We start from the raw sequence: 14,427 nt of genomic DNA, 5'->3' as shown, positions 1-14,427 counted from the left end.
CTGTCCAGGGCTGGGGAGGGGGCCGACCACAGGTTCCCAACTCTTCCTCCCTCATCGCTGCCACACACACATCACAAAACTCTTCCCTGAACCCTTCTCTGTCTTTATTTTTGGAACTGCATAACTTGAAACTGGATGTTCATGGAATTTAAAAAAATGGGGGAGCATATTCAGCTAGAATATGCAAAAACAGCAGCCAACTGCTCTCAGAAGCTAACTGCGCTGAGACCAAAGCCCTGCTCTAATATTAAGGTCCCATGCACGGCTTTATGTTTTGTTGAAAAGCAAATTCCTTGGCAATCCTGTGGGAACAGCACAGGAGAACTCTCTCACAATTTCAGAGCTTCACGTTTGTCTCTGTTGGACTCGTCCAGCAAGTTCACTCATTACTTTCCTAGCTAGGCAGTAACCAGATATATTGGTATTATTTAGGAGCACGCCCTCCTTTAAATGCTTAATCAGCTGCATTTCCAATATTTTGGATCTGTTACCTTCATTCCCATTTCAATACATATTTATGACTTGAAGTTTTTACTCTGCCATTCTTGATCACAATCCAGGCTAAGCATTTTATATTAAAAAAAAGAAATGCTGTGCCAGATGAAAAATACACTCACTCTCATAATTATAACAATAATGTAACAGCAAAAGAGAAGTTTGTCTGAAAATCACAGTACTCAGGATTCATCACATTATAACAAATGTGAATTTTACTGAATAGCAAGAAAAATCAGAGATTAAAATGTACCCCAAAAACTTTGGACTCAAAAATAGGAAAAGTTCACTTTCGTATTTCTCTCAATTTACTTCTTTTTCTAGTGAGCCAATCATCTGACACATGTAAGCCTTAGGTCAAAAGAAGAATCCAGCAAGAGAAGGAACTGAGTATATCTATACATCCCCCACTGATACAGTAAATATTAAAATATCCCAAAACTGAAAAAGTTATTTTTAAAAAAGCCAATTTTCAACTAAGTTACAATTTGTGTTTAGTCTATACAACTGTTTGTAACATGGTATGCTGTCTTTCCTTCCAGTTTATTGGGTTATTTTATTTACCTTTTTATAGATGTAGAGGGTACAGGTACAGGTATGTTACATGGATATATTGCGTTGTGGTGAAGTCTGGGCTTTTAGCATCATTGGGTTATTTTAGAAACAAGCCAACTACTTGCAGGCACCCCTATATATGGTCAACATATGCTATTGGACAAAATGTTGGCTTAGATTGTCCTAAGGAACACGTGTAGAAACTGAGCCACAGTAAGTCAGCATAATTTTCCGTTGATGCAAACATTTCACATCTCCTGAAATGAGTGGTTGGTTAGGACAGTTGAGCTGGCTGTAGGGCTAATGAGACAAGGCTTGAGGCCTCCTCCTTCTCCAGTGGAACAGACAATAACGCACTAACATGATTGTGATTCAATTCATAAGCCAAACATCTGACACATGTAAGCCATGGGTCAGAAGATGGATCAGGTAAAGGAAGGATCCAATCGATCCATCCACTCATCCCCACTGACAGAAAGCCAAGCTGAACACATAAGAACAGCTTAGGCCAATCAGCGATGAAATTAACTAGCAAGGTTGACATGCACACACACACCCATCTTGAAAATTATAACTATGCCAGGTGTGCTGCAGTATCCTGAGGGCTATGTTGGCTGAACCCACCCGTCGTATCATATTTGTTGCAAATGACACATCATTTGTTTATAAAAGACATCCTTCATTTATTTGTACTTTAAATTCCAAGCCACTAAAGATAGCTCTCTTTAAGTTTAACCAATTCACGTGCTTTGTTGACTTTCTGAAATTATGTGAAAGAAAAAAAGCTAAAATGTCAGCTAAATAAAACCAACACTTGGATAGTTGGGTACTCCAAATCTACTTTGGAAATAAGAAGAGTATAGACAATAAATTTCTTATATATCATACTTAGCAAAGTTATAATATTTTTTGTTTTTTGCTTTTTTGTTTCTATTATTTTTAACGGACATATAATATTGTACATATTTGTGGGGTACAGTGTGTTATTTCAATAAATCTATACCATGTATAATAATCAATAGTTAGCATATACTGATTTATCTTTTCTTTTTTTTTTTTTGAGACCGAGTCTCACTCTGTTGCCCAGGCTGGAGTGCCGTGGTGTGGTCTTGGCTTACTGCAACCTCTGCCTCTGGGTTCAAACGGTTCTCCTCTCTCAGCCTCCCCAGTAGCTGAGATTACAGTTGCCTGCCACCACACTCGGCTAATTTTTTGTATTTTTAGTAGAGATGGTGTTTCACCATGTTAGTCAGTCTGGTCTCTAACTCCTGACATTGTGATCTGCCCGCCTCAGGCTCCCAAAACATGGGGATTACAGGCATGAGCCACTGTGCTTGGCCAATATTTATCATTTCTTTGTGTTGGGTACATTCAAGATCTGCTCTTCTAGTGATTTGAATGTATACAGTAAATTGTTGTTGATTATAATTATTCTTTATTGCTATAGAACACTCGAACCCATTCCTCCTCTCTAGCTGTATTTTGTGTCTATTAATCAACCTTGGTCTATCTCTCTCTCCCTTGTGCCATTTTCTACCTCTGGTAACCATTATTCTACATACTACTTCTAGGAGAGCAACATTTTTAGCCTCCCAAGTGAGAACATGTAGTATTTATTTTTCTGTGTCTGTATTTCAATTATTTATTTAAGTGAAATAAATCTGGCTTTTTCCCCTTAACATAATGTCTTCCAAGCTTATTCATATTGCTGTGAATGACAAAATTTCATTATTTTATATGGCTAAAAAATATTCCTCTATATATATATATATTGGAATATATATATATATATATACATATATCACATTTTCTTTATTCATTCATGTGTTGATGGACATTTAGGTTGATGCCATATTGTGGCTATTGTGAATAACACTGCAATAAACAGTGTTTATTGCAGGTATCTTTGACCTACTGGATTCCCTTTCTTTGGATATATACATTGGTAGTTCTATATTTTTAGTTTTTTGAGAAACCTCCATACTGTTTTCCATAATGGCTGTACTAATTTACATTTCAACCAACAGTTTATAAGAGATCCTGCCCCCTTTTTTTTGTCTTTTCTATAATCTCACCCCAGCCATTATCACTGGGGTGAGATGATATCTCACTGTGGTTTTGATTTGTGTTTCCCTGATGATTAGTGATATTGAGCTTTCAAAAATATTTCTGTTGGCCATTTGTATGCCTCCCTTTAAGAGATGTCTCTTCAGCTCATTTGCCCACTATTTGATTGAATTATTATTATTATTATTATTATTATTATTTGCTATTGAGTTGTTTGAGTTCCTTGTGTATTCTGGATATTAATTCTTTGTTGGATGAAAAGTTTGCAAATATTTTCCCCCATTTGTAGGTCGTCTCTTCGTTCTCTTGATTGTTTCCTTTACCATGCAGAAAGATTTTAGTTCGATATAATCCCGTCTGTCTGGTTTTTATTTTGTTGCCAGTCTTCTCCGTATAGTCTTTGCCCAGACTAATTTTCTGAAGCATTTTCTCTGTGTTTTTTTTCTAGTAGTTTGATAGCTTGAGGTCTTAAATTTAAGTCTTTAATCCACCTTGAGTAGATTTTTCTATACGGTGAGAGATAGGAGTCTAGATTCATTTTTTTTTTAATTGCATATGGATATTCAATTTTCCCATCATTATTTACTAAAAATACTGTCCCTTACCCAATGAATCTTCCTAGTGCCTTTGTTGAAAATCTGTTGGTTTGTAAATATATGAATTTATATCTGGGTTCTCTATTCTGTTCTGTTGGTCTACAAGTCTACTTATGTCAGTATCATGCTGTTTTGCTTACCATAGCTTTGTAGTATATTTTGACATCAGGTAGTGTGATGCCTTCAGCTTTGTTTTTGTCTTTTGTTTTCTTTTTTCTCAGGATTGCCTTAGCTGTTCAGAGTCTTTTGTGGTTGTATATGAATTTTAGGATTTTTTTTGTATTTCTGTGAAGAATTTCATTGGTATTTCGATAAAGATTGCTTTGAATCTATAGCTCGCTTTTGGTATTATCGTCATTGCCTCAATCTCAATTCTTCGAGTCCATGACATAGGATGTCTTTTCAGTGTTTTGTAGTTCTACTTATAGAAGTCTTTCACCTCCTTGGTTACATTTATTCCTGGGCATTTTTTTAAATTGCATTTTAGGTTTTGGGGTACATGTGAAGAACATGCAAAATTGTTGCATAAGTATACACGTGTCAGTGTGATTTGCTGCCTTCCTTCCCCTCACCTATATCTGGCATTTCTCCCCATGTCATCCCCCCCAACTCCCCACTCCCCGCTGTCCCTCCCCTATTTCCCCCCAACAGACCCCAATGTGCAGTGCTCCCCTCCCTGTGTCCATGTGTTCTCATTGTTCAACACCTGCCTATGAGTGAGAACATGCGGTGTTTGATTTTCTGCTCCTGTGCTTTCTCTTTTATTGTCTTCACTCCTTCAGAGTAATGGTTCAAAATGGAGACATTATAAAAATATCTTCACAGATCATCAGAAGTTAGGAAAAACTACAGAAGCCATTCTCAGGACAGATTTTTCTGTGTGAGGTCATCCTGTTATCATCAATGCAGTCAACAGATCTTAGAAAAAATTAAAGCCATCCATCAGATCAAGAGAACATTATGCTAAAGATCAAAGCAAAAGCCCTCAACCAAAAGCCATCTGTATGAATTCCTACCTGGAGAAGAATGAATCACTCCATTCTTGATTTGCATGTTTTATTTTCCCCCCATGCTCAAGAGTAATAATGGAAAGACAGAAAGGATGGACACATTTAATTTGGATGCTCTCTCCTCCCTAGTTTGTTCAGGCAAATACTCACTAGTTTGCCTGAGTATCTAACTATAAGAATGGAATGTAGAGAACTAGAAAAGTGGAGTGGTTAAACATAAAGGCATGTCCTTACCTGGAATGAAAAGTAGAGACTCTAATTGCAAGGAGGTGCCAAGGGTGCTAACAATACCTGCACTTGTTATAATACCTGGACTTATTCATCCACCCTGCTGAAGTACAGAGGACTATGAAGTCAGACACACTGCCTAGAAACAAACATGATTAGAAGATTATTTGAAATAAAAATTACTTTGTTTAGTTTGTGTTATCACCGTAAAAATGCACACAGTTTAAAACTTCAACTAGTCATATAGCACTAGTTATGAAAAACAGAATTTGTTTCCTGCCAAATTCCCTCTTCTCAGCAACAACTACTTAAAATTCTTTTAAGTCTTTTGATACTTATCTACATACTTCTAAATAACATTCTTATACTACTATTTCTTAAAAATTTTCCCCAGTCTTAGGCATTATCTATGGACTTTCCACTATGGTAGACAGAATTTAGCTCTCTTTCACTTCCCCAACCCCCACCACTTGTCCCCACTGCATATATAAACCTCCCATTTCCTTATCCTCCCAATAAAGTTATATTTGCATTTAGAACTGTGGTTAGATTCATATTTACATCATTACATAAATGCTAGTCACTGCTGAGCCATGTAATACACTATGATTAACTTGTATTTCTTGTACAACGTTTAATCTTCCCAGTAGCTGATAATTGTTTTGTTTATCTTTGCTTTTTAAAATGTCCTTATTACAAATTCGATCCAAGTTGTAAAAGCTCTCCATAAATTCATACTTATGGAGTATTCTATCAATTTTATTTACTTGAAATTTCTTCAGCAAAAACTATACTGGCTGCAGGCTTCTCTAGGCTGCCATCTTGGGACGTTCATTCTCTTCTTGCATATTTCTTTCATCTCTCTCTTGGGATGAAACCCACATCACCCACTTTCTTTACTCCCTTACTTTGATAGAGCATATCCTTCAATAACCTCAGTGAGGAAGGGTGCCCAGGAAGTAAATAGTTTGATACCTTGTATATCTTTCTCTACTGTCTTCTAATTTTCAATATTGCTGTTAAGAAAACCAGTAACATCCTGGTTTTTAATTCTTTGATGAAACTAATTCTAATTTATTTTTTTCCTCTCTGGAAGCTTATAGGTTATCCTCTTCATTGCTAGTGTTCTGAAATTTCATTTAGATGTGCCTTGGTGTGGGTTTTCCCTATCCAGTGTGCTAGCCCTCCTTGGGGCCCTTTGCTAGCAGTTCAGTGTGGTACCATTTTTTATTATTAGCTTTTTAAAAAATGATTTCCTTTTAGTTTTTCCATCCTGGGATTTCTATTAGTTGGATATTGGGCCTCCTGAAATGATCCTTTAATTCTATTATCTTTTTTTTCATATTTTCTAACTATTTATCTTTTCATCCTACAGTTAAACATCAAATGATATAAGGATTAGAGGCACCAATCTCCCCACAAAGTAAAAAATCTACATGTAACTTTTTCTCCCCCAAAATTTACCTACTAGTAGCCCACAATTGACCTGAAGCCTTACCAATAACGTAGTCAATGAACGCATATTTTGTAAGTTACATGTATTATACATTTTTTATAATAAAGCAAACTAGAGAAAGGAATAGTATTAATAACATCATAAGCAAGAGAAAATATATTTAATATTCATTAAGTGAAGGTGGATCATCATAAAGGTCTTCATCTTGCCGTCTTCATATTAAGTAGGCTTAGCTGAAGGAAAAGGATCAGGGATTGATTTTGCTGTCTCAGGGATGGCAGAGGCAGTAGAAATATATACATATAAGTGAACCTACACAATTCAAACCCATGTTCTTCAAGAGCCAACTTTCTAGGATATTTTCTTAATTTTATCTTCCAACTTCTCTTGAGTTTCCATTTCTACTAGCAGATAGGTGGGTAGATAGGGAGGGAGGGAGGGAGAGAGAGAGGGAGAAAGAGAGAGAGAGAGAGAGAGAGAGAGAGACTGTGTTATCATCTCTGTGAGATTCATGTCTTTCTGATGGTTCTCTTAAAGTTTTCTTCTCCCAGCATAGTTTGTTTTCTTTTGCTTTTTTCTCTGAAAGTCTGGGGACTCTGTGTTTCATATAAGAGACTTTCCTCAAATGTCGGATTATCCTTGGCTATGTGTTCACATTTAAGAACAGGGCGCTTGACATCTGATTGGAAGATTGACACATGTAGGTGGCATTTTTCAAACATGGGATTCACTGCAGGATTACCTGGCTGTACTGTCTTATTGGAGAACCCCAGGTATCAGTATCTTTAGATTTTTTCATTGGGTTCAGTTCTAATCCCCAAGAAAACTCAGTTTCCTGGCTGGATGCAAAAGATTGTCTGTTCCCATTATCAGAGCTGAGACAGGGAAAAGGGGTCTCTCAACATTCACCTTAAATTTTCATTTAGTCCTCTGTTGTGCTACCCCACTCATGCTTGCTGCCCCCTCAGTCCAGAAACTCTCTTCTCTCCTAAATCAGTTACCACTTATTCACTTACTTTGCAGCTTCCAAAATTCTGCTACCTAGTCTACTTTTCTGTTTTCATTGTCTTCATGAGTTTATGCCTTCTTATAAACTCCTTTACCATTATTTTTAGCGGATTTCAAGAAAGAGTAGGGCTGGGCCTGGTGCGGTAGCTCAAGCCTGTAATCCCAGCACTTTGGGAGGCCGAGGCGGGTGGATCACGAGGTCAAGAGATCGAGACCATCCTGGTCAACATGGTGACACCCCGTCTCTACTGAAAATACAAAAAATTAGCTGGGCATAGTGGCGCGTGCCTGTAATCCCAGCTACTCAGGAGGCTGAGGCAGGAGAATTGCCTGAACCCAGGAGGCGGAGGTTGCGGTGAGCCGAGATCGCACCATTGCACTCCAGCCTGGGTAACAAGAGTGAAACTCTGTCTCAAAAAAAAAAAAAAGAAAAAAAAGTGTAGGGCTGAATGCATGTGTTCAAGCCTCCTTCTCTAACTAGATGGCAGGGGTAGTCATTTTCAAATTTTCAAATACTGGCCTCAGGGATAGTCATTGATACTTGTAATTTCATTCATAATCAACTCTCTTATTTCATCCATTTACAGGTACTTATTAACTACCTGCTAAGTGCCAGGCACTGTACTAGGTGCTGGTTAACAAGACATAACTCAGGACCTGAGGGAGCTCATCATCTATGGAGATGTAACTAGATAAACAGGCAAGTACAATACAGTAAGATAACCATTAATTTTAGGAAAGTACATCATAATCTGTGATACCTAGGAGGCCTCCTAACCGAGTTTAAAGGAATCATCCAGACTTACATTCATTTGACAAATATTTATTGGGTACCTACATCTTGCCAGGTGATCTGCTAAATACAGGCTACACAGGGGTAAAAAGAACAGATACAGAACCACCCTTGTAAGGTACACAGGACCATGGCTCAGCCTCAGGAAAAAGACTGCCAGGAGCCCAAATCTTAGCTTTTCCACTCACTAGCTGTGTAATCTTAGATAACTTAGCCATTTCGTACCTTAGCTACAAGAGAGCTGTTGAGAAGGTTAAATGAATCAAAATATATAAAGCACATATAACAGTGCCTAGTAGACAGTAAGTACAGCACAAGTGTTACATGTTATTATTTTAGGAATCAAATGGAAAGGAGAAATTCTACAAATATATATATACATATGTATATACACACACAAATATATACATTATATATACATATATATAAAACATTACATGAAACAATAAATAACACTGCATGATAAATGCAAAGGATGAAAAGTACAAGGACTCCTCATTCAGATGGGGGCTCAAGGAAGGAAGAACCTCAGGAAGAAAAGCTTCTCTGACAGTGTGATATTGATGATGGAAGTGGAAGAGTGACTGCAAAATATGGCTAGTAGGGGGAACATACCGTGAGAAAGGGGAAAGAATCTGCCATGGCCTCGAAGTGGGAAGAATTGGGTTGGTTTAAGAAAATAAAGATCATTAAGACTGGAGCACAGCAAGAGGGAAGAGCGTCCGGAGTGCAGACAAGGCTTAGTGGGCCATGATAAGAATATTGAGTTTTATTCTGCCTGCCATTGACAGCCAGTGAAAGATTTTAGGCACAGAAGGGTCATGAGCAGTTCTGCATTTTTAAAAGATCACCCTGGTTGTCTACTGGTGAATGCATTAAACGGAAACTGAAGATGTTCTCCACTTCTTGGTAGGTTACTGCCCCAGACAAATCAGATGAAAGATGATCATTTGGGCCAGACATGGTGGCTCACGCCTGTAATCCCAGCACATGGGGAGCCAAGGCAGTTGGATCACTTCAGGCAGGGAGCCTGAAACCAGCCTGGCCAACAAGGCAAAACCCCATCTCTCCTAAAAACACCAAAAAATTAGCTGGATGTGGTGATGCATGCCTGTAATCCCAGCTGCTTGTGAGGCTGAGGCATGAGAATCGCTTGAACCCAGGAGGCGTACGTTGCAGTGAGCTGATACTGCACTACTGCACTCCAGCCTGGGTGACAGAGCAAGACTGTCTCAAAACAAACAAATAAACAAAAAAAAGTTCATCTTCCCCAAAAGAAAGTCCGTAACCATTACCAGTAACTTCCCACTTTTCCCTAATTCTGTCAGCCCTAAGCAACCACTAATTTACTGTCTCTATAGATTTGCCTATTCTGGACATTTCATATAAATCAAAAATATATAATATATAGTCTTTTGTGATAGGCTCCTTTCACTTAGCATAATGTTTTCAAGGATCATCCAAGTTGAGGCATGTATCAGAACCTCATTCCTTTTTATGGCCAAATATTTCATTTTATGGCTATACCACAGTTTATCAGTTGATCAGCTGATGAATATTTGGGTTGTTTCTAGTTTGACTATTATGAATAATGCTGTTAAAAATGTATAAATTTTTGTATGAATGTATGCTCTCATTGCTCTTGGATATGTATCTAGGATTGGAATTGTTAGGTCATATGATAACTCTATGTATAACTTTTGGAAAACTGCCAGACTGTTTCCCAAAGAAGCTACACCATTTTACATTCTAACCAGAAATGTATGAAGTTTGCAGTTTCTTCATGTCCTCTCCAATATTTATCATCTGTCTTTTTTTATTATGGCCATCCTAGTGTGTGCGAAGTATAATATTACTGTAAGGCCGGTTGCCTCGCTGGGAGCTCGGACACGCCCATCTCTCTCAGTGCCTGAAAACTACCTCACCACTCCACACTCGACATCAGGCCCTGCACTCATCATCTAGCTCTGCCACGTGGCTTCCCCAACGCCCACTTCTGCACTCAACACTAAACTCTGCACTCAGCACCTAGCCCGCATTTGGAAAACCCCCCCAAAATTCGAAAGAAGCCCGGCCAAAACCTGCCCAATAGCCTTTTGCCCTGTCCGGGTCCCACTCCCCCTGGGCAGCCTGCTCACCGGAAATCCCGTCTACCTACCAAGAGCAGCTCGCCCCAACCATGTCGGGTTTACCCAAAACCAATCAAAACGCCTTCACTCCCTATAAAACCCCACGCCCAAAAGAGTCAAGCGAGACTTCCCTGGCCCCTTCCCCTGGGACCATGGAACCTTGCCTGGGAGCTAAATAAATTGGCATTTAATCTTCTTATGCTGGTCTCAGTTTCCTCATTTTAAACTCGGCAATAACCCTTACAATTATCTCATATTTTGATTTGCATTTCTTTGATGACTAAGAGTGCTGAGCATTTTTTTCAGGTGCTTATTAGCCATTTGGATATCTTGTTTGGAGAAGTGTTTAATCAGATCTGTCAGCCATTTTTTAATTAGGTATTTGCTTTCTTAGTATGAAATTGTAAGCGTTCTTTTTATATTCTAGATAAAAGTCATTTATCAGATATATAATTTGCAAATATATTCTCCCATTCTGTAGGTGGTCTTTTTTTTTTTTTTAAATGGTATCTTTCAATGCACAAAGTATTTAAATTTTGATGAAGTTCAATTTATCTATTGTTGTTGGTTTTTTTTCTTTTATCATTAATGCTTTTGGTGTTGTATCTTAAAAAGGCTTTTTTACCTGGGCACAGTGTCTCACGCCTGTAATCCCAGCACTTTGGGAGGCCAAGGTGGGTGGATTGCGAAGTCAAGAGATTGAGACCATCCTGACCAACATGGTGAAACCCCATATCTACGAAAAATACAAAAATTAGTTGGGAGTGGTGGCACGCGCCTGTAGTCTCAGCTACTCAGGAGGCTGAAGCAGGAGAATCGCCTGAACCTGAAAAGCAGAGGTTGCAGTGAACCAAGATCACACCACTACACTCCAGCCTGGCAACAGAGAGAGACTCCATCTCAAAAAAAAAGAAAGAAAAAAGGCCTTTTTAACCCATGCGTATTTACTCCTACATTTTCTCCTGGGACTTTTATGTTTTAGCACTTATGTTTAGACCTTCGAAGCATTGGGAGTTAATTTTTGTATATGCTATGAGGATAAGATTCAACTTTATTCTTTTACATGTGACAATCTAGTTGTCCCAGCACCATTTGCTGAAAAGACTACTCCTTACCCATTGAATTTGTTTGGTGCCTGTGTTGAAAACAATTGACTATACACGTGAAGATTTATTTTTAGACTTTAAATCCAATCCCATTGATTTATATGTCTAATCTTATTGCAGTACCACACTGTTTTAATTACTGTAGCTTTATAATAAGTTTTTAAATTGGGAAATGTGAATCTTCCAACTTTGTTCTTTTTTTCCAAAAAATTGGAATCTTTTCCAAGGTTGTTTTGTCTATTCTGGGCTCCTTGAATTTTAATATGAATTTTAGAATAAGCTTGTGTAAAGATATCAGATGGAATTTTGATGGGGTTGCACCAAATCTGTAGATCAACTTGGAGATTACTGCCATCTTTACAAAGTCTTCTGACCCATGAACATGAGATACCGTTCCATTTATTTAGGTCGTCCTTAATTTCTTTCAACCATGTTATTTAGAGTTTAGAATAAAAGTTTTGCATTTCTCTTGGTAAGTTTATTCTTAAGTATTCTTTTTGGTGCTATTCTAGTAAATCACATTATTTTTTAAGGCTATTTTTAAAGTCTCTAAAATCAAGACGTATATTACAATCAAGGATATCAGCATTTTGTCATAATTCAGTTTGCAGTATTTTTAAATCTTAGTGGACCTACATGTGACTTACAATTAATGGCTCCTTAGACTCAATACAATATAGTATTAAATATGAATGTCTACAAGACATCAGAGGAGATGAGTTGTGGGCATTTGGATATGTCAATTTGGAAACAGAAATGTGGGGGTCATCTGAAGCTTGCTATTTAAGCCACAACAGTGAATGAGATTCCTTTGGGGAAAGAATATAAAGAAGACAAGAAGATCCAGGTTGCATGTGTGAGAAATCTCAACAAGCAGAAGCAAGTGGAGGACAAAGAGGTGATTAAAAATAAAAATCCATTTCTGTTGCAAGTTTATTGTTGTCATTATTGCTGTTGCTATTATTTGCCACTACACATTTGTCAGAATAATCTATTTATTAGGGAAATAATATGTTGATTAATCACAAATTCTTTTATTCCCCCAAATCCTACATGAATACAAGTAAATAAATAAACCTTTCAGGTCTTTAGAGAAGCATTTTAATCTGATTGTGATTTTGGATAGAAAATAGGCACATGTTTATTGCATCTTAACCTTGACTGATTGTCTAAAGGCAGCAGAAGAAAAACAGGAGAGTTACTGTAGCATTCACAATTAAAGCCAGAAATGTGTATAAAAATGCTTCTACGAAATTCATATCGCATTTGCCTGTCACATTTCTATAACGTAAGTAGGACACCAGCTGGTAGTAATGCTAATTCATCCGCCTTTCATTTACTGTGTGTCACTTCACAGATGTTGAATCTTATCCATTCCTTTTTTCTTTTTTCCTTTTTTTTTTTTTTTCAAATTCCCTAACCATCACACAAAGTTATCATTATGCCATATCCTTTAGGCAGTGGTTCTCAATCAGAGGAGATTTTGACCCCCTGAGAACATTTGACAATGTCTGGAGACATTTTTAGTTGACACAGCTGGAGGTGAGGTGCTACTGGCATAAGCAGGTAGAAGACAGGGATGTTGCTAAACATCCTACAATCCCCAGGACAGATCCCCATAATAAAGAATCACCCAGCCCAAATTTCAATGGTGCTGAGATTGAGAAACAGTACCTATGAGGATAAGTTTATATGTACATGAACTTTCTGCAGGCAAAGTCAATAGCTTTCACTAAATTCTCAAGTGACTCAAACAATTAAGAAGCAACGGCTTGAATACATGTTTCATCTAGGCCATGGTAAAGCGTGACATATTAATCTACCTCACAATAGGAGTCACCTCTCTAGTTAAGAAGACTTATCTCTGCCAGACAGATTTCACTGTCCCTTTCCACTGTTTACTGTCATTCATGGCTAGACAAACACAGATCTTTGAAGTTCCCATTTCTAGGGCCTCCAAGTGCCTCATCCCTCTATCAGCCAGATTAATATAACCACTATGGTTATAGTGACTCTTGGTGACTAAGCTAGAGCTCCATGATGTGTCTATTTAAAAGCTGCTCTCTTCAGACACACTTGGTTCAATTGGTCAATATCCATTTATTGATTGTCTACTACGTTTAACACACTGCATATACGGTGATGAAAATAATCTAACAATCTAGTATTAGAGAGTAATTTTTAAAACTGTAAGAAGGAAAGAAGAGCATGAAAAGTGAAGGTAAGAGGAGCTCAAATGAGGATGAAGAGGGAGAACAGAACACCCGGATCATTGCACGCCATGTTTATTTTTCTTTTTTCTTATTATATTTATTGATTTTTAGATGGAGTTTTGCTCTTGTTGCCCAGGCTAGAGTGCAATGGCGCTATCTCAACTCACCACAACCTCTGCCTTCCGGGTTCAAGGGATTCTCCTGCCTCAGCCTTCCGCGTAGCTGGGATTACAGGCATGTACCACCATGCTCGGTTAATTTCGTATTTTTAGCAGTGACAGGTCTCTAACTCCTGACTTTAGGTAATCCACCGGCCTCTGCCTCCCAAAGTGCTGGGATTACAGACCTGAGCCACCACACCTGGCTGCACGCCATGTTTCATTTCGTATTTTTCTCCACTCAAATGCAATAAGCAACTAACTCGTTCTGTCTAGTTTAAACAATTCTGTGAAATATTCAACTAACATTTCCTGGGCACTGACAGGCAAACGGGATACGACACTACAGGCAAGTTAAGAATAGCCAATGCAAACGCTTTCTTTTTCTTTTTTGTCACTAACAGTTCTAATTAGACACTAATGTGCGAGGGAGGGGGTTAAGTAAGCAGAATAAAGCTGATGTCCTCCGGGCACGGTGTAATCCCAGCACTTTGAGAGGCCGAGGCAGGCGGATCACGAGATCAAGAGATCGAGACGACCCTGGCCAACATAGTGAAACCCCGTCTCTACTAAAAATACAAAAATTAGCTGGGCGTGGTGGTGCACGCCTGTA

Source organism: Sapajus apella, unplaced genomic scaffold (genome assembly GCF_009761245.1).
Source record: "Sapajus apella isolate SASKATOON/1434 unplaced genomic scaffold, GSC_monkey_1.0 scaffold3, whole genome shotgun sequence".
NCBI classification, from domain to species: Eukaryota; Metazoa; Chordata; class Mammalia; order Primates; family Cebidae; genus Sapajus; species Sapajus apella.
This window is presented reverse-complemented; position numbering follows the sequence as displayed.